General features: G+C 38.0%; 1 protein-coding gene across 7 annotated transcripts in view; it reads left to right on the top strand.

The window, feature by feature from the left end:
• Window positions 1–22,533, top strand: part of LOC111266886 (serine/threonine-protein phosphatase 2B catalytic subunit 2) — a 74,230-nt gene that overhangs the window by 20,146 nt on the left and 31,551 nt on the right. Inside the window, exon 1 of one of the 7 annotated variants that reach the window (XM_086971116.1) lies at window positions 19,681–20,261. The exons of the other annotated variants lie outside the window; for them this stretch is intronic. The gene's annotated coding sequence lies outside the window, so the exon portion shown is untranslated. Of the gene's footprint in view, window positions 1–19,680; window positions 20,262–22,533 lie in introns of those variants that run through there. 7 annotated transcript variants of the gene reach the window in all.

Genomic DNA, 22,533 nt, shown 5'->3' with positions numbered 1-22,533 from the left:
AAAAAGTCGGAAGTTTGAGGTTAAATTGTGAAAATTAAACTCTATTGGCGATCCGAAAGGGGCAATTTCACTCATTTACCTTATACCGATTAAACAACAAGAGTTCAACTAAACAATTCTGCCATCTGTATCGAGCTTTTCTGTGTCGACGTCACTCTTTAGAATACGATAACGTTACTTGGAAGTGCTTTTTTAATTCGGCATTATTTGTATGGAGCCAAAAGTGCGCGAATTTTACAGAAACATTAGGTAAGTATAAAATTATTTTTCAGCAACAGGTATTTAGTAGTTCTTTGCGTACTCTTTCGCTGCACTAGCTAAGGCTTAAAAGACAAAAAAATTATTAACTAACCCGATTTGTTGCACATCGGCGTTGCTTAAATGGGGCTTTTTCTCAACACATAACGACAAAAACCGAAATCGTCGTATGCTAATGAGCATTCTTACCTGAGTAAGAAAAATGACTTTGAGCTTGCAATTTCTGTAGGCTTATTCGCTACTTTAGACTGCATTAGAAGGTTACTGAGACTTATGCCAGAAACAAATCACCACTATTTTTCTGCGAGAGCTAATCCAGATTTGTATCATTTGCCAAATGGCAGAAAAAAATAGTGAATGTAATTCATCCCATACGTCGCTGTCAGTGTTGTGGTCCTATTATATATATCCTATATGTACTATGAAGGAATGACTGCAATAAATGATGTTTATCGAAGTAGCAGGCATGCACGAAAACGTTTGAGCAGGCCTTAGGTTTTGTTTTAAGATGGTGAATAGGTTACGTCCAATGTTACAGACGCTGGAGAAAAGGCTGTTTTTAAGCAGAGTTAAAAGAATTTTCAGTCAAAAGGAACAACGGAAATATACCGACGATGGCTTCTATTTTAGGGTAACTTCATCATTAATAAAAAGGAGTTGACGAAAATACCGAGCTAGCCAATGCGACACTTTAATCGAATACGGATTGGTGGTCATTAGGGGCACCAGCCTCTACTTGAAGAGCAGAGAGGATGGTTAAGGCTCTAAAGGAATAACTCATGGGTTTTCCACTACTGCGACATATCGGCTCACACAAAAAAGCGAGTACATTATACAAGGTGGTACGTTCAAATTGGGTAAACCTCTAGTGGGCACTGTTTATCGTAACAGGCATACGTTCATCCGTAACTCCTAGCAGCAGACGAAAGCCAATTCTTTTTAGAACAAAGCAATAAGCTCGTTATGGCAAACAACAGTACGTCGTTTCCGGGATTCGAGCGAAGATCAGCTGTTATTCAGTCTGTTTATGTTGGATGAACCCCACCGGAACTGGAAACTTTCTTGTTTGCCCGAAGCCGACAGTTTACGGTATTGCCAGTTTTCATGCAGTTTCAAAACAACTCTCAGAAGACTTTCTTGAAGAAACCCGTAATATTCTTTATATGTTATCTTTATATTAAAATTCTTCAAAATTACCCAAGAAGCCGTTTTCAATACATCTAGCTTCGTGGTACAGAAATGGCTGTTTTAGAGAGGATGATATCGCCAATCGGTTCGTCCAGATAAGGTTGAACGATTATTCTTTTTTAAATATTTGACATTTTTGCGTACCTTTTGAACTTTCTGCTGTCCTGAACTCTTGCATTTTTGGAACTTTGGTCTGTTATCGGCCCAAAATTGAACAACGTTGGAATTGTTCGTGTGTAGGCATCTGAGCGACTTTAGACCTACCAATATCGCTTGATACACGGTTACTGTTTAAAGTTATTTTCAGATTTAAAAAAAAATACTTTAAAATAGACACATTTGTAACTTACGTTTCCAAATCTGTAAACGCGATGAGGAATGGTTATATCGAATAGGTGCGACTGTTAGGAAGTGTATGTAATTTAGTTGAAAGATCTGTTTTTGTTCACAGATAGTCTTAGAAACCAAAGATAAGAGAAATTCTTAAATAAGCCGCGTCACGCTGTAGATGCTAAAATTTCCAATTCTCTTTATATTCCATCCACATCTACGGCCGAATCTCGTAGAACTTGTTTCTATTTTCAGAAGTCAGAAGTAGTTTAAAAGAAGGAAAGGTCAATATGGTCTAGGAAAATCGTTAGTAAATTTCGAATGTACTTTTTTGTACGAATTTATTTTTTCTATGGCAGGGTGTTTTAAAATGAAGAAAGGCATATAAGCGTCTATATAGATAAATGTATTTGTAACTAGGTTTATTTGTATAGTAGTGGACAACCATTGCCGATTACGAATGTGGCAATATTATTTGCCTGTGTCTACTTATATTACCCGAAATTAAAGAAGTTGCTTAAACTACAATAATATTGTACAGAATGAAGTTAAGCATATAAGCATTAGTGATTAGTGTGTTTCTTAATAATAAGGAACTGTAGTATGAGATGTTAATGAAAACTACAAGTTGGTTTTCTACCTTCTGCTTTTCTGAGATCAACTGTGAAAGAATATTGACCACATAATGCATTCGTTTATAGTAACAATCCAATACGAGCCAGCAAATCGACTAAGAGGTCAGTGTGGTATAAGTCATAGTTATTTGTAGTAAGGGTACGTTCAGATATTGGGTGGAGCTACTGACCACTGGCCGTGTAATCATACATTTCGTGCATCTCTGCCTAAAGAAAAATAAGACGTGTGGAATTTTAGACATTTTTCTTTTACCAGTACGTCCATTCACATTTCCATTTTTGCAATTTTTTAACATATACAATCTGAGTTATATAACCAAAGAATGGTCCTGAGTCAGCAACGTTTTACGGGTGCCTTAGGCAATTTTGGAGAATGATCGACACGTCTATGGAAAGTATTCTATGGCTTTTTCATTTTTGAACGACTCGAATTACTTGGATATTTATTTATTTATTAAACGAAATATAATTATTGCTAAATAATTTGCATAAATAGTTTATTATTAAAAAGAATCTTTAGTATTAAAAAAGACAGGGTAATCTATTTTCCAAAATCGTCTACATTTTATAATACGTAGTATTGAATTCGGCTGTACGTGTGTTCATATGCCCCACCTCTGGACATGTTTCCGGCTTATTTCGTATTAATCCATAATTTAAGGGTATTTTAAATTTTATCACTAAATATCTGCTTTATTACTAAAAATCACTAAAAATCTATCACTAAATATCACTAAAAAATCTTCTTTTAAAGGCTACGATAAATTAAACAAAAAATAAATCAATGATACATGCTTTGAGGAGTAACAATTAGGCTACAAGGGCTATTCAAATCGTGCTGAATTTTCGCCAGCGTAAGCCCCGCTGACTAAGTGACTGGCAAGGTAACTGACGAAAATGACCGATTGGTGGTGAGGTTTTCACCATGGACAATAAAGACAGGAAAAAATCCATCATGGTTGCTATGGTGGATATACTCACTCGCGTTATTACTCTGTGCCAGTCGGCTGTGACGCTCTTTAAGGAAAATCGACAGCAGCGGTTATGGCCAATAGAAAAGTTTGAGCACTGTCTGTTTTCTTGAGATTGAGATGGTTAAATGCTGTTACTGCTGCTGCTGATGCCGATGCGGTAGACGTGTTCGCTCGTCTAGGAAAGAGCCCTACGAATCTTGGTCATCCTCTCGCGATGCTACATCAGGAAGCATAGAATGGTGTGCCTGTATGGACGTTTGTGTGCATTTTTGTGTGACAGAACGTCTACTGGGGTTACTGATTTGTCGACAGCAAGAGACCGACACGATGAGAAAAATATGCACGATGACTACTGGCTGCAATCGACAGAACAGCATCAGCATCAACAACGCTACTTGATTTAAAAAAACACTGCACTTCGACAGCAAGCGTTTTCAGAACAGTGCGGAAGGACGGACTTTTAAGTCTGAGCTGCTTTTGTGGTTAATATGGGTAATTAAAGCTATCAGATGAAAGCACAAGTTGTAGCAACAACAGGTTCTATGACAAAAAGAATATACGGGACCACTTTATAATCACATTGGTCTCATACAAGTTGGTCTCATCAAGTTGGTCCATCAAGTTGGTTTCATACAAAAAATGATAATAAGCACGGAGATGTTAGACGCCCCAGCGAAACTTGTCAGTTTAGACGGCAAAAAATACTAATAGCGTTTCACCTTATTTATTTGTGAAGATGCAGTGCTGAATTCGGCATCCTAATTTCAACATAGTCTTCCATATGCAGCGTTACTTACAGTAGAAAATTGAAATTTAAGACTATAAAACGTTTACCGCTAATAGTGGAGGTACTACTAAATATTTTGTACATTATCCTATGTAGCACGTTGACGTAACTCAGGTACTATGGTAAGATAATTCTATGGTTATGAACTGAGAAAGTAGATAGCCTCCTACTAAGTGCTTTAACTGATTTCTCTAGCAGAGTTGGTTTTAAATGTACAAGTATATGCTTAATAATGTGCAGCGTTCACACACTACACAAATAGCAGTGTAACATCGCAGTTTAAAACGAAAACGTACTTATGTTAATGACTGTGAGAACTGCATCGTAGCACAAATTTTTTTTTGCGGAAGATAAGTCCATTATCTGCCATTTATTTACCTACAGACGCAACCGTTGTTGTGGTAATAAGAACCAATAATAATAGTACTAATGGTAGCCTTCTTTGGTTGGCATGCCTTTATATGCAACATACAACGTATATGAAAATGGTATACAAAAAGGCTCATAACATCGTTGTTTAGGTATTGGCCTAAAACAGGATCAAATGTACTTAGTGGCTAGTATTCCTTTTATTTATCAGAGTGCAATTCCACAAATGCTACCTATCGATTGTCATTTAAACAGGTCTCGTACGATTATGTTTCTGCAAATCAATTTAAATAAAACGTGATTACTATGGTGGCCGAGGACATATATTCTGGTGGGATTTCGTTGGGCTAACCAAAAAGTTTATTGATCTCGGTTTGCTTGTTATCGGATGTGCACAGATGAGATACTTTAGACTGACCTGTTATACGTTATTAATTTTTAAGAGCAACGCGCTGAGAAAGCCGTTTTGATCTCTCTTTATAGTAAAATCTGGGGCTAGTACAAGATGTTTCGCGGTGGTCATGGTGACATTGATTCTCGCACTGCTTAAAGGTACCGTGGTATAAACATGTGTATCTAGATATAGTGATAACGGTATTACTATTATAGAACGCAACTAGGCTCCGTTACTGGTGGGGAATATCTAGCTTCAAAGAAGGTTACTAACAGGAGATAGCAAAAAAATGTGTTTCTATGGCATGAAGTTTGCATCTGTTGCATATATTCACGATTAATATTTAATATCGTGTTAAACCTACTTACTTAAGCTTAAATGCAAGGTAAAACATATTCCGTATATTTGTTAAATATTTGTATATGTACTTCGTTTTAACATGTCAAAAAACAATGCGGACATGAAACTTCGTTGACTGTCTGATAAAAACTACGTTTATCCCTCATCGTGACCAGCGAAAAACGAGTTTTTTTGTTTTTCCATAGCAAGAGTATATGTTTAAGGCTGATTTTAAGATATGAACATGTTCTGGATAAAGCACGGCACATTTAAGCAGGCTATTTTAGGTGCACGAACATGCGTTTATCTGCTATTCTCTGTAGAAGACACCTAGGTTTCTACAGAACAAACAATAAACAGGAATTTGGTTTTTGTATGTGACGCGCCGGAACAAGGTTTGAACCAGTGTAGATATTACTTGCTAACATAGAGAAGGAATTTTTAGAAGCAGCTCTTAACGGGTTTAAATTTTTAAGTGAAGCCGTGATTGATGGCGGTTGTGTCGTGTCTGTATATATTGGGTTGTTGAAAAAGCATTGACGATTTTTTTCACTAGATGGCATTAAAATCACATATTTCTAAGTTCAGTATACGAGCCAGTAAAATTCTCTGGATGCCTATCCTCAGAATTAAAAAAGAGCAACTCAATAATGACTAAAATTTCAACAAAAAATAAATGCTACACAATTTTTTTTACTAATAAAAGTTATGCTATTTGCGGTAAAGGTGCAATATCAGAAAAAACGGCACAAAAATGGTTTAGCTGCCTTCAAGTTTATGTGAAAAAGATGTTACTCGTAGAGGTAACTCAAATGAAAAACATATTGGTGAACCTATTGGATTCTAGAGGGTTAAGCTACGGCATAGGTAAATACTAAACATCTACCACATAACAGTTTCAAACCCTTTGAAAAATGGCTACAAAATGAAGCTTGATGTTTGTCTACCATGCGAATTGACGCATAAGAATTTATTCGATCGCTAATTCATCTGCGGATCGCTGCAGAAATGCGTCCAAATCAAGTCATTTTTAAAGCTGTTTACTACGTGTGATGAAAAGTAGATAATTTTTTTTTCATTATGGCAATTCTAGACCACGTACACCCTTAGTTACTCGGTAAAATTTGAGAAAACCTGAATGAAATTTTAATGCGTCCGTTGCGTCCAGATTTCGCACCAACAGACTATCGCAAAACTCCCGTAGTAGTATTAATTTTGTTCCAACGAAAAAAACGCAAAGGTTATATTTATTACAGTCTTTAGAACTTCTACAGTAAGTGAATCGTAATGCCACCAAAAAGATGGCAAAAAACCATCGATTAAAATTACAGACATCTAGCCTCGCAATATTCTTTTAAAATATAGAAAATATTTGTTTTAATTTTGGTTTACAATCTACAAATATATATATATATATATATATATATATATATATATATATATATATATATCTATCCTCTTCAAAAATTTGATTTATTTTGGCAACGGCGAGTTTGTTCAAAAATTAAAGATGATGTAATAGAACACTTAGCGTTTTAACCTTTCAAAGTCATTAGGAGAGTTATAGATATTTCCTTTTTGCGTGACAGAAACGTATATATCAGTTCTATTGACTTTTTTACCTTTTATGTTACTTCTATGAACTTTTTAAGCTACCCATTGTAGTTAAAATATATACCTTAATTTAAATCGGGTCCACAAAATTATGCCGTTAGAAAAAAATGCTTCTTGTTTTCGGGATTTCATCTAACTGAGGGGTACAATACATGCTTAACAGTTCAGGTATTTTTCGGCTAGTTTACAATACTGCTTCAATAAAAATCTATGCGAAAAAAGTATCAAGAACTTTTTTAAACCAATTACAAATGCACCATTCATACACTAAAAAGCCAAAGCACCTACTTCTGCTCATTTTCGATATTTTAAAGGCTCGCACGTGCTTGTACATTATCAAAAAACTACGACATCTCAACTAACCAAGAAGGTGAATGAGCGCGCTGCTTGGTCCCATTATTCTCTCTTTTAGTCTGACCCTCCCTAGAATCAAACGTGACTGTCTCCAAACGTATGGGCGGTGGGGTATCGACGCGTGTTTCCATTGTTCTGATTGTGAACGCACCGGTAATATCGTGGGGCTTTAGGGCTGACAGAACAGTTCCATCAACGCTTTCCAACGCTTCTCTATCTGTCGTCGCCAATGGTATTCCGAATACACTATACGGTGAAACATGGTATTTAGCACGCGCGTTCTTGTTCAAGCATTACTCTATTCTAAATGGTCGTCCTATAAAGTTAATAGCAGCATTGCCTCCGATGGAGCAAGATGCTTTGTTGTTACGTACAAACAACAAGATTGAGCTTTATTTTATTACCGCAGTACGCACAAATAACATATATGTATTTTAATAACAGTAATTAAGATGGTCGCAAGCAGTGCAATAATTAAGAAATAGAACACTTTGCAGTCAGGCGAAAAGGCGATGCAGTTCCTCTGATTTCTTTGAGTCATATGTGTAACGCTATTATTCTGTTTTAGTAACAACTCATAAGGAAAATCGGGATTGAAGCGGCCCGTCATGTATATATATATATTACAAGCGAACCTACTAGACTTTGAAACTGAATAGCTTTTGAAGTTCTTGACCTAGAGTGATAATATTTTGACACGTCTTAGAAGTATCTTCTTTTATTTTTTTACACATTGGTCCAAGTGCTCTCGCACTTTTGGAACAACCATATGCCTACCATTCAGATTCTCATATATAATTTCGCCATTTATGGCTTCACAAAACAAATCGATATTAAAATATTTCGAATATGCTTGCCCATTAGTTTCCCTTTTCAGGGCATAGAAAGCTCCGTAATCGGATGGATTTAGTTCTAAAGAATAGTAGGTTGAAACCAACATTGAATATTCGTTTGCTCAATCTAGGAAGTAACCAAGGTATGGTAATGAGGTCTATGGTTGTTATTAAGTAACTGGACTGCGTTTGCCATGGTAACGGTTTACGAGCCTCTTAAAGAATATGGTATAAAGGATTGCATTCAGTATTTCACTTTGGGCGAGCATCCCATAGTAATAGATGCTCCTGATGTCATAGCAAGTACTACCGTTAGCTCAGGATAAAACGTTACTCGACATTACCGCCGAACGCGATTTCTTTCCGGGGCGACGGTCGAACTTCTTTAACTTGGCGCCTTGCCGATTGGCGGTAGAAATTGAACCATGCTTCGCCTATGGCGATCGTATTCAACATGAAGGGTTTTTCGTCGGATAAATTTTCGCAGACTGAACACATTACACGCATTTCAAACGGTGGACACATTTTCTACTAAGTTCCTGCATTTTCAGAGTTTGGGTTATAGTTCTATAGCAAGTTACATGTAAAATACTAATTTTTGCCAATAGAACCAGTTGTGATTGCAGTAATGCGTTCTTAGTTTTCGGGTGCCGACACCTGATAATTTACCTGCAGACCTTCAACAAGCCAATCTTCGCTGTTGAAAAGCTTGTACGATTGCTTGCACGTGCTATGCTTTCACTTCAAGCTTTCTCACCTAATGCCTTCATACACTTTGCAGCACGATGGTCTTTGAGGAGCAAGAACTTGCCCATTGAACGTTGATTTTTGAGACTAAATTTTTTTTTATTCCTGAACTCATTTCTCTTGGGGTACACTCAACCGATTTTCACTCACAAATTTCTAAAAGCTCAGGGCGCTTGCCAGCCAAAATTTAAAACTGCTAAAATCGGCTTACTATCTATTTTCGTCTTGAAAAATAAATAAAAAGCATTCAGACCTGTGTTTGATCGTAAAATTTGTCATAGACTCGTTGGTGGGCGAATTATTTTAGCTGAGTAACAATCTATGTATACAGTATGTTGCAAATGCGATGAACCAATTTCTGTATCCTCTGCATAGTGAAGAACTAGTAGTTTTAGTAGGCCGATTCCATTCAACGTTTTTTTTTTTTTTTTTTTTTTTTTTTTTACGTTTTATGTGTCGTTTTACGTGGATTTTTGGCAAAACACCTGAAATGACACTAGATATATACTATCCGCAGAGGACGGAAGTTGAAATCGAAATATACTTGAGCCAAATTATAAGAAAAGATCTATTAACTACCGCTTTAAGCATAGCGATAGCATACAGTGTGTTTGACCCAAATTCGATGATGTTCGTTCAATTCGTTGTGGACGACCCAGAATATTTGTCTATATGATATAACGTTACTTAATGACTCTACCGGAATACTCTGTGTTCAGCTATTTTCGAAATCATTTAATGCATAAAATCACTGGTATCGTATAACGTTTCGGCTAAGTTTCTGCCTTCCATTAGTCATTGAGTCAAAACGTATGAAAATAGTATTTTTTGATATTGTTGAAATATTTTTCCTTAACTATTGTTTCTAGGTCAGCGCAGATTACAACAACACATTCAAAAGCTTTTAATTCTGTCCGAATAATTCAATAAATACACATCTATATCTTAAGAGTGGAATAATAAACAAAAAAGATACCATTCGATAGCTGCTGAAGTGCACCGTATATGCTAGTTGAAACATTTACTGGAAAACCACAAAAAACCAAAATTACTGGAGGAAGAGAAAAAGGGGAAAAATAAAAGGCATGCAGAACTCGAGCAGAATGTGTAGGAATCGGTATTTTGTATATGAAGGACCTGAAATACGAGGGGATTCTCGTTAATAATTGTAAAATCTCGTTCGCCGGCGAATCAAATTTAAAGTAGAGTAGAATGCCTTTTAGTTAGTTTTGAGTAGAAAATAAAAATGTTATTTTACATACTTCTGCCCAAATAATGATGCAAGTTAGAAGTAGACGCCTGCCATTTTTGTTTGTGATTTTTCTTTTAATGTTCTGTTTCTAAGTAATTAAGTATTATATAACATTGGAAAGCGCTTTTTTTCAGATCGCAAATTTATTTTTTTTTGCTTCTGGGCGATCTTTGGGTTTTTTTCTATCATTTCCCAGTCAATTTCGTTGGCTGATTTAAAATTAGTTTTTATTTCCTATTCGAATTTTTTTAATGTTTTATCGGCGTCGTTTTTTATCCCATATAGTCAGGGTTCTTAACTTATATACTGCTCTTATTTTATAAGGTGTGAAGATTATCTTGTTCTGAAAGAGGTACATCGACCGTAAAGCCCGAAATTGAGATTGAATTTTCCATAAAAAGGAACTAAGTATGAGCTAGCCTAATATATAAAAGAAGGTCAGACCATATGAGAAAGAGGCAATATGGGCTACTTTGTTTCTCTCTCTAGTAATAGAATATTACTTTTAAAGTTGAATACTCACTCATAATTTTTAAGGTGCACACGGCTTGGAAATGAAGCGTGATTCAACCGAGTTTTTTTGGACCAGATCTCAAAAGATGGGCTATATGTAGAACAGCGAAGTACTTTTTTTCGTATTTTATCAAACTTTGGTTATATGACAGAGGAGCAAATTGACAGACCTTATTTTTTAATCACAATTTTGCCTGTTCTAAAGCCACATTTTTGAAGGCAAATCGAAGCAGGTTACATTTTATAAAAGTCCTTCTATTGAGATACAGCATATGATCATCCTAGAAGCTCTGTAAGTCACTACGTTTCAAATATATATATGAAATCTAATGCCTCTGACGCTGATTTTCAGAAAAATTCAAAGGACTAAGTGGCCTCAAACTATAACCCAGTTTAGTTAGAATATGTATGCGTCAAGTGTCAAATAATTTAAAGAATTGTAGCTTTACACCGGTTGTATCGCATATCAATATCGTGAATCACATGTTATATCTGGTCGCTTTTCAAAAAAATCACAACCTTGTTGACATAATGCCCCCTTTGAATAAAATAATATAGTCGACATACGTATTACATTGATCATAGAGTAGAATTTACCATGAATAATTACGACACAATCATGTATAACCACGACAGTTACAGGTTTCAGTCCGGCCAAGCTGGCTTTGGAAAACGGTGTGCACATTGTTACTCTTCGAGAAAATTGCAGTTTGTGGATGTGCTAGTACTTGGGCCGTTCAAAGGCTGACTTCACACTGTGCGGTAAGACTTCACGTAGACCTATGGCAGACGAATCATAGCCTTTGATCTCCGCAACTAAGCAGTATATTATTATAAAGTTCTGGCTTTTCTAGCCATAGTCCGAGCCCTTTTTAGAAAGCAAAACATTTTTGCTTCAGTTACTTTTAGATGACTGACCCATTCGCAGGAAATTCCTTAGAAACCCGTAACAATAATAATAATCCTTAGTAATACATATACATATATATAAATCCACATAAATTTAGCAAACCGTATCAATTACATATGTTACATATGTTTTAATCGGCTAACCTTAGGTGTCCCCTTGTAGGTGACCTTGCAGGATTCAATGTATGTTTCGCCAGTTTTCAAGGCAGTCTTGGGAATTAATTGTAAGAACAGATGTCAACTTTGCTATTGATTTTCTTGTAGTTTCTCAGTGGTTTAAAATTATTTTCCTTTTAGGTACTTCTTGGCTTTCGAAAAGAGGAAGAGCCGTACGGGGCAAGATCTAGTAGATATGAGGTAGACATTTTCTTCCATTAAGATTTTCGTGAAACAACTGGTGATAGATTTGCACGTTTAGCGCCATCCTTGCTCTAAGCCTCTTCGCTTTCACGATAATTTGCCGTAACTCTTGTGAGGGTTTAGCTCTCAGCGAGTTTCTCAAGGACTTCCATCAGCACTTTCCTAGGTTTGTATCTGTACTTGCTGTGACAGGACGCCTTGAACAAGAATGATCTCGAAGGCTATTTCATTCTTCGCGAAGCCCCTCATGCAATCGCCGTTGACTCGTAGCCAGGCTCTCAAAAGTCTTTAACAGCATTAGCACATACATACTCAAGAAGAACGGAAAAAAAGCGGAACGTTACTCACTTCAAACATGATTGTGCAATCAAAGCGCCCTAACAAGTGAATAACAGACAGGTGACTGTCCTAATCCTGCTAATAAATTCTGCTAAGAGTTAGCCCCTAGACGACAGAAGCCGGCCGTGTTGCCGATACTGTTTATTATTTGTGTTCAGTGTATATCGGGGTACATGTTAGCGTGCTATTTGCCTATTTCTAGTACCAGAATAAAGCCGGTTTCGGGTATGTGGAGCAAAGCTACGAACTAATCATCGCGAGGGCAAAAGGTTCGTGTTCGGAATATTGTCCACAATTAGCTATTGTGCAGTTTATTCATGGTGGACAAAGGTTATATACTTTACTGCCTGCGCGAAATCGATTACCTACATCGTTAGCGGCCGCGATGCAGCTTCCGAAGGGTCCGAGATCGATTTCTATGACGAAAAGTTACGATTCGAATTTAATGAAAAGGCTTAGGGGCTTATGAAAATTTCGGAAAAAGCCATTTTTGATGAACTCGGTATCTTAAAGCAGGAATTTGAAATGTTTTCGGAAAGAAAGCATCTCTCGCTAATTGAATTGGTCAGATAGTCAAATGGCTGTTGTTTTTAGACTTTTTTTTTTCTACTTTGCACCATTTAGAATATTTGGGTTTATTTTGGATCTTGGACGTACGGCCAGTCTGAGATTTGACTCCGTTGAATTTTTTGCTTCTAGTGTATTTATGCGAGACTTTGACAACTCTGCTTATATCGATTCTTTATTCCCCTGGAGAGTTAGTTTAAGCAGGTTTGACTATTCAAAGAGTTGGATTGGAGAACTGAAATATAGACGCTCGGATATGTTACTATTCCTGGGTTACCTTCTGGTCGTTTCTGTGCATTGCGGGCTTTCAACCACAGCCCGGTTGCAAGTATCACTATTAAAACTGTTCATATCTAGTGCTTTAAGTCCATATTTTGTCAACCCCTGGCACCCTATCCTTCTATCTTTTTCTTCTTCATAGGATTGAAACTCAAGCTCCGGATAGGTTATAGTGGCAGAAGTGAAGGCGACAGGCGAGAGGCTCCCTCAATCGCCGGTACGACTCGAAGTACCTTCGCCATTAGTGACGACGCGGCGATTGTGACTTCGGCACCAATGCACCATACAAGGGCTTCAAGAGGACGAGGATGTCTATATATAACAGCGTGGAAATGAGGCAGGACGGCTCACCCTATCCTTGCAGCATTTCTGTGACAATACCCTCAACGGCCCTTTCCAAGCTTCTGTTTAGTCTCTTAAGGTTTCATAAGCCTCTGATCAGCCATTCCCTTTGCGCTACTAAGTCCATACTCCCTGTCAACCCCCGAAATTCCTTCGTTCCCTAAAGCAGCCCGCTTCGTTACCATGTCTGCAAAAATACTGTGCAAATTGCGAGGAGAGGAGACTGCAGGAAGAACCTTAGTAGGTTGTCTGTTGATCGGTGAGGCTGTTTGTAGGTCGTAGAAATAGTGTCCCTGCCATCGGCAACGTCGCGGGAAAAGCATATATATATATATATATGTATATATATATAGGCTTTTTCTGAAGTGCGTCATCGTCCAGATTCACATGTCCCTCGACTTCTGTGCCAAAAATTACGGTATGTATAAAAATGGGTTTGCTACCTTAAGCAACCTCCGTATTTGGTCACCTTATAATATCTTTCGCTTTATGGATGTCACTAGCCTTGAATTATGAAATAATTCCACAGCAGTAGCAGTCAGTATATTTTAATGCAACGGTATGAATAGATCATAAGAAGAATGTATTCTTGTTGAGTTGCTTTTGTACGTTTTTTCTTACTTGCCCTATTATGACATTCAATTGATAGATAATCATACTTTCCTACTGTTCACAAAATATTATGATAGCAGTTAGTTAAAAACATGCCTGCATGACACTGGCTGACCAGACCATATTGGGAGAAGGATAAGTTCACACATATTACCTGTAAAATTTACATTTTTCCAGCTGCATATTAACTTTTGATGACCCTGTATGCGCGCAATTCGCCTAGAAAATCGACATTACTGCATTCAGTGTTACTATGTTTGTTTGTAAATTCACAGAATTTTCTTACGTCCAAGATGTTTGCTCTGTTACGACAAGGTTAATAACAGTTGCTGCTTTTCCCATTGCAAACGTCCTCCCTGCCCGATAGGCAGTGTTCGCGTAACCAGACTGCGATTCACTTTTGTCGTTAGCTACCTACTGTGACGGCCAGTGTTTGTAGGCGATGGTGAACGCTGCATAGCAAGGCTGCGAAGTAGTGTTGTCTCATCTCATCGAAACATGGAGGTGGGATCGGATTAGTTACAAAGACCTGTTATCTGATAGGGCAGCCAGGCAAGGGGTTGTCACGTTTAGCGGTGACGGTGCGGTGAACGTTGCGTAGCGGTGTGTCTTGAGCAACATAACTCTGCGCAGGTGATGACTCCGACCGTGTGCAACGAAATTCTCCATGTTCAGCCTCTCTCTGTTCTTGACCACGGTCCAATATCACTGCCACTACTATGCGCTCTAAGCGACCGTTGCTGACCACCTAGACATTGCCAATGAGGTACTTACTACCCGGCTATATAGTCCCAGTATGCCCCCTGCACCCTGCGGAAAGGTGACATAGAAACCGCTGTGGCGTAACGCAGGAACGCAGCAGCTTCCCAAATGACGAGGGACTGCAGCCTAAGCGATCCCCGCTGGCTTCTCTATAACAAAAACCCGTTGGTGATTTCAACGGAAGTACATAGCTTTGCCACTCGTTGGTTGATTACCGTTACGCTTTTTAACAAGACTTCGCATAGTAACAAAAAATAGAAGGCAAAGAAAATGTGTGGATGTATCCTAACACTGTGCTTCAATTTTTTATAAACTACGGTATCATTGGAAGCTTCACTTCACGACGATTTTTGATATAGTCTACCTTGACTTTCAGTGGCACCAAAAAGAAGCTTATCTCTATCGTTTTATGCTTCAGTTGCAAGTTTGACTAGCATTATTTTATAGTTACGTATTAAACCGTAAGCGTTGGTTATAATTTTCGATTCATTAGCTATAGGAGGCATCTAGCAGTCCGCACTGAATGCTACGATTACAGTAGACATAAGGACATTATATTATAGATCGGCGCATAATACCGAACTTTTTGCATTTGCGCATAGGTAGGCATAGTTTAGCTGATACAACCTAGCTGTCGATGGTTTTCGTCAAAAACCGACATGGCGTATGTTTGCGGTTTTGAGAGGGTCACGTTAAACTGGATTCCGTAAACTCTTACGAGAACGCACACAGAATATTGCTAGAATGTACCCATTTCATTGAACTTTCGGTGCGTGAGAGACATACTATATGAAAGTACATAATCATATCTTTGGAAGCACAGTGTAGACGAACAAACGGGAGAGACAACTTGCTTGTTCACTGTGCTAAAGTTAGCTGTTCATGGTCATCAATGTGTGTAAATTGTCGATGTAAGGCTGCCAAAATAAAGACTTGTCGTTCGTTGCTATTGTAGCAAGCTGAGTTTCCAGGGAGCCTGTACATCGTTATCGTCGTGCCTCTAGTGGTCAAATAATTATGTGGGAGCCCAGCCAGAAAACAAAGTAGATCGGAAAAAGGAAACGGCGATGCCTTATTCATTTAATGCGGCCAGTTACAACAGTAGCGGTAGTACGGCAATGGATCATGCGCTTATTCCTTCTTTTAAAAAAGACGGCAGCCAGTCGTCGTTCACTGTAGTCTTTGTCAAGGACGACAAGGCCCAGGCCTTTTTGCTTGTTCCTACTCGATATATTTTGCATCGAGAGATGCTAGACAGAAAGAGACTCTGGTGAGCTTTCACCGCCCATCTATAGTGGGACAAGTTATTTTTCTATGTGGGTGTCCTGCCCTTGCTGCACGATTCAACATAGTGATAACGGGTTGGGGATGTCCCGGTTATGCATTAGAGAAGACCAGCTAAAATGGAAGGGTGAGCATCGACAGAGGCAAAGTAGCCTTAAGGTTTTTAGGTTCGCGCGTTTTCACTAATGTAGCTTGAACCCCCACCAATCTTCGTTTTCTCCCCATTCTACTTTTGGGAGGTTGGGAACCTTCTATTGCTCTCCCGTTTTTTCGATGATCCTCATTTAAGAGGACGCTGGTTCAGTTGACTCCGGTAACTTTTTGATTTCACTTCAAAGTCGGTCTAATCTGGCTGCCCCGGCCCAGTTGCCTAAAGTATTTTCGTAATTAAAGGCGAACTTTGAGCCGGAGCCTTTCTGGCATAAACTAAGTCTGAGTCGATTGTATATACTATTATCTATCTATTGGCATACTCGAGCTAGAAAAATTAGTTGTATTTCCAAGGCAGTGCCAGCGTACATGCTATTTGTACAAAAGCAAAAAAAGGCACATCAGGATTTGCCTTTGTCTAGGCCTAAGACCTGGACTAAATGCAAATGCTGGTCGATGTCGTCGGCTAACATTAACGGCCATGGTAGATGCACATAAAGCTTTGCAGTAAAACAATTTAATAGAGGATTTATGATATACGGCAATACGACTTTCCAAAATAATACCTTATGACAGGCAACACTGGATCATAAGAGACCGTTAACAGTGCTACACTGTCTTCTGCGTTTTTAAAAAACAAAAAAATTGTTTTGGACCATTGACGCCGGAATATCACAGAAGGATACCCAAGAAGCAAGAGGATATGTGGAATCGATAGCAGATGCTAAATCGGTTTATCCCTCTATTTAGGTTTTTGGGTAGACTTCGAAAAGCAATGGAAAACAAGCCAGTGTAAAAGCTAAGCAACTTAAAGCTTAACACTTTTCGAGAAGTCAAAATACAGCTTTTACTTATAATAGTGTGGCACTGTTAGTTTTTGTGAAAAACAATTAGAACTCGGGCCGAAAAAAAGACTAGCTTTTGTTTAATGTCGTCGTTTTTTCTAGCAGACGTCATTCATTTCATAAAAATGGCTCTCAGTTCAAAGACTAATTCTATTTGGGCTAATTGAATATCTCTGTTTCAAAAAGCTTCCGAAAGTCTTAAACTATGCTAACAATCACCGTGGTAGTGAGTTCAGAGGTTAACATAGGTAGAAATGACAGCTGTAAGTGATGATAGTACTTAATTAATCGACGAAAACAATTGGGTTTCCTTCTTCGCTCTTTTGTAGATAATGGCCAAATACATAAGCCGCCAAATTGGTCGTGTAATTTAGTAGCTAACTTATCTCTTTATTCTTGATCTAGTATTAGTTTTACTATAATATAAACAAAATGAGGACGGAAAAAACATGTTAGCGGTAGCAGAACGCTATTCTTGACCGAGGGTGAAACGCACTGGGCGATCAGGCACTCCGGGGAAGCTAACGGGAAATACTTGACGATAGCATGTCGTTTGGCTATAGTATTCAGTGCGACGATGATGGATAATTGAGCTAAGACGCGGGCGACTTGAACATCTACCTTGAGATACAAACAGTTAATACTTTTTCTTCGACGAATGTAGATGTCAAGATATCATTCGGATATCTATTACATAGAAGGCAGTCACACGTCGACGGAAGACAGACTAACGAAACCAGAAAATAAAAAGACCTACGACATAAAAACGAATAAATTCATCCAAGGATGACCATCACATGTGAGGCGGAGGCTACTAAGGGTATCTAGATCGATCCATCTAATCGAATCTGATCTTCATAAGAAACACCCATTGCACGGTATGTTCTATACAACTATAATTACTGAACAAAAAATTTCGATCTGCCAAGTGCTTTTAGCTTTTGTGTCTCATTGCCATGAAGGTAGATGAATAGAATAGATAAGACTCTGCGTAAATTGTTGCTTCATGCATCTTTTTATCAGATGTTCAGACTTATCTTCGTCACAACGTAATATAATTTAATAGTTTAAATACGTTCGGACAACGCAGGTATGATGTCACATTACACTAGAAAGAAACCTGTTTATATGACCGTAGCGATTTCTAGTACCAGATAAACAACCAATTTAAAGAAATTTAGTTCCAAATGCCTTAGACAAATCTATAAATTATGTAGCGGTAATAAGTGAATCTAGCGCTGTCTCTGCTGGTACGCCATGGGTCTTCAATTTATTCCTTTGTATATATGTGTGCAAGCGATCTCTATCTTCAGTCGATTTTCATTAATTTTACAAGTGTAAGAGAAACACAAAAGTTTTGCTTTTTAGCGTATAACAATCATTTCAGTGGGTCTACGTAATACGCAATATCCCATATATAAAATATGTGACCTTTCTTCTATCTACCCCAAAAGTTGGATGTGTGTCATATCAAAATTTACTAAATGGCCTGAAATTATTATCGAAGAATAGATTTATTGCAGGCGCCGCATAGTAACCTTGGCATCTTCGTTTTGCAAACGCAAAAATATACATTTCTTTTCTTGCCTTTGTACATAGTTTATATAAATGAACATATGTTGTATAATTTGTCAATATAGTAAGATTTTTGGCAGCAAACTAACGGGTGTTGAAAGTAGCATAATAAGCCTTAGTACTTTTCTGTGCTACGCTGTCTTTTTGATTTTTTTGTCTTAATTGTTTGTTAAACTCTTGAATTGAATTGAAGTTAGAAAAATATCTACAAGCCTATCGGTTGATTGCCTGTAATAGCTGCGGATTAAAGCTTAGGTAAATGAATTAATTAAGAAAGACTTAACTCAGGTCTGTTGGTTTTATTTTGAATATATTGGGTGTTAAAAAAATATTGACGGTTTTTCTAAGCCAAAATTGAAGCAGATATGTTTTGTATTTAAAACAATATTACTAAACTGAATATGCGCTGTTTTTTGTCAATGACCTTTTACTATTTTTTTTTTTTTTAGTAATATCATAATCCTGTCATTGTAGAACTCTTGTGGTTCCTGAGAGAAAAATTGTAAGAAGTAATGTCTGAATCGTTAGATTGAAAGTTATCAATTTTTCATAGCCATTCGAACAGCGCGACGAACAACGAAATTTTCGAAATAAAGATGACACAACAATCCTTGAACCGTTTCTTCAGATAGCGGATCTTGGTCATAAACTGTACAATTCTTTTAGGATCTGAGCGGCATTTATGCGTTTACCATAAAAAAAAAAGAGATAGTTTTTGCTGAAACTTCAGTCTGAGCACAGGTATCCAAATGATTTGATCCAAATGAAACGAACGCCGATATTACCTGACTTGGAAATCCGTTTAACTAGTAAATAATCTTTCGCAAACCCGATATATTATTATAACATATATGTATATTATTGCGACACTGGATTGGATCACACGCGGCCTCCTATGCAATATTAAGACAAACTGTTTACGCTGTTCCGAAACGAGCTGACTTCTGGTTTAGTTTTGTATCTTTTAGGAAGTCATAGGAAAGGCAGCTTTTGTCCGGAGAATAATCACGGCTAGCTAGCTTTAAAGGTTACCCTTGCCTTCGCCAAGCTTTAGTACCGATCATCATGAATCGAGTTGGCTAAGCTGTAGGTTGCATCCTGCAAGACTCTTGGCCTGTACTACCAAATAATTCCGTGTGGCCTAAGCTGATACTGTGTGAAGCGAACTGGCCTGTGCACTGAAGCTACGAGCTACCGGCAACGATGTCTGCCCAAAAGGAAGGGTCTACGGTATTTTCTCGCGGTCCAACAAAGTCGTCGCTTGCCCAGTCACTCTTTGTTGCTATTGCCACGGATGAACGGACAGACCGCCTGCCTGTCTTTGTTTTAATGTGCTTTGCTTGGCCGGCGTTCATCACGGCGGTAGTTCTCATGTGGGCTGTTCGTGCTCTTTACCTGAGTGGCACCTCACAGCTGTATGAAAAACCGAAAAGTTCCTCGGTGCATCGAAACGCAGGGAAACAGACTTCCGACATTCCGCTAGTAATACATTAAACGCGGTTCGACTTGAGCGCGAAGACTAAACAACGTATCGTACAGGTGGAATAGTATAGTGTTGAGTTACCGCGTGTTTGGGCCCTGCGTAGGAGCCCACACGGCCGAGTCGATGATCATAAACACTCAGACGCTTACTCGCTGATGGATCCGGATGTACGTGCCAAGTGATACTAGAAAATGTCATGTAACGTTATATGCATATATACGAACTTCAGCTTTACTCGACAGAATTTCAGAGTGGCTTACTACACTGTAGCATGCAATCCCTGTATCCTCGTTCGTGACTTATCGTTTAGTTAAAATATCTTCGAACTGGTGTTTTTTTGTAGAATTTAGAATAAATCCGATTTTTATATCAGTGAGCTGTGGCAAGTCGGCTATGACTAATTCACTGCTACCTGCTGCAGGATACCCAGACGCGCGTTCAGTGCTATCGATGCCTGCTGCTCAGCTGCTCGTAATAGTAGCGTAGGTATTGCTACGTGTGTTCAGTCATGACCCTGTCTTCCAACCGAAAGTAGTGAAACCCAATTTTTCCATAGAATAAAGCTTGCAACTCGGAAAAGCTGTGAAGTCCAGCTTTGGATAGATTTTTTCAAATGCAAATGGCCACCATTTCGAAAATGGGTCGACCTGTGGACGTGTGCAAAAGTACACAATTAGAATGAGGATTTGTTTTGGTGAACCCTTGGTCACGATGTAAAGGTTGTGGGTAGACTAACATTTTGACACAATGACGCAAGAACGCAATAAACAGCTCTGGATATCACAGAGGAAATAGGTTTGGAATAATTGTCAATAGCGGACCGAGCTTTATCTTGCAGATTAGTTACATCTGGATACACATAACTACATCAGGTTACGGGAAAATATATGTGTAGTTAGCGGCTTTTTGAAGTTTTTGAAGCGGCAATTTGAAAATACCTACATAATAGGAAAAGTACACTAGTAAAAGTAGCCGCAAAATATAATGGTTAAATAGTTGCTAATAATAATAAGGTAATAGAATGTTGCTTGAGGCTGAAAAACAGAATATGTATCAATAATGCCAAATCTGCTGGCAAAAAAATGAATTTCAATATGAAAGCAGTCATGTAGGTATTTGGCTGGCTTGTGCTATCGTACAAGGGTAAATGCTTCCTAAATTTGACTAGTTTTTCTACTTATCCATTGACGTCATCAAATAGAAAAATAAAATAAACGCATCTAGAACTTTCCGGACATAATCGCTAGCGTAATTTCTCCCATTTTTAAAAACACCAACTAAATCTTTGAGAAAAAGATTGTTTGTAAAAAAAAATGAAAAAGCTTAATCGGTGAACTGCTGCTTGGGACAAGCTAAAATCTCATTGAAGCTAAAAAAAAACTAAGGTCCGGTTGTCTTCGGAAAGTTTCCAACCCTTGTTAATTACTTGTAGCCAGTGTTTTAATTGGCTGGGCGATAAAGGTTGATTTGGCATAGTGTAAGCTAGTTGAAAACTGTTTATATTGCCACTGATTTCCATCCTTCAAGGCAGACGAACTTAACTTTAATATAAGACGGCCTGTTCGCTTCGTTGGTCAGTTGGTAGTCGTGTTAATACCGTCGTTGGCTTTGTAGAGACCTTACTACCTTTTTTTTTGCCTTCTGCCTTTTGGTTAGCCGTTCGACTGAGCAGGTAAACACTTCGATCGTTCAAGCAAAATTTAAACGTAATTAATAACAACAACTGCTTAAAATCGAAAACTTAAATGGTTTAATGGAATTAACAGTAGTCCAATTACGCTTATTTGCAACTATTCTTAAAACTGGTAACTGTATAAACTGCTTTTTTACAAGTATCCTCTTTAGTACAATATCAGCTACGCCAACAACGCTCAAAGTTTTCGCAAAGAGAAAATAAAAGTATCACATTAGACAAAACAAAGGACTTTGCAGACGTGAACGGATACTCAGTCGTTAATATCACGGAATCGGCCGGAACAGCTGCTGCCTTCGGTAAATTCGGTGCAGTGTCACGTCTGCTTTCTTGCTAGATCAAAAATGTTCCCCTAGACCCATGATGTAGCCTGGGAAATAGTCGTGTTGCACATTTAATGTATTTTTATATCTTATGTGAAATTAACTCTGAAGGACTTTGTACTTGTAGATGTGTAACCGCACACTTTCGAATTCGCAGACTAAGATGCAGCCACCTCGTGTTTAATGAATATTTTCTCAAATCTAATGTAATAATGTGTTGCTTCTCCTAGATAATTAGTTATTTGAATTTTTTCGTCAACAATTCGATAATGTAAAATTTGTGATAAATTATAGCAGTAGTAGTAATAATCGCAGTAAGGGGGTGCTAAAGGAGTAAGCTATACGCGTACCGCCGCTCACTTACTACGTCGTAATTCTGAGATTTTCTGGGATTCAAAAAATATGAAGATACTGTAAAAATGA

This window comes from Varroa jacobsoni, unplaced genomic scaffold (genome assembly GCF_002532875.2).
Source record: "Varroa jacobsoni isolate VJ856 unplaced genomic scaffold, vjacob_1.0 scaffold_1124, whole genome shotgun sequence".
Classification (NCBI taxonomy): domain Eukaryota; kingdom Metazoa; phylum Arthropoda; class Arachnida; order Mesostigmata; family Varroidae; genus Varroa; species Varroa jacobsoni.
Note: the sequence above shows the minus strand (reverse complement) of the source record. Positions and strands in the feature narration are given on the sequence as shown.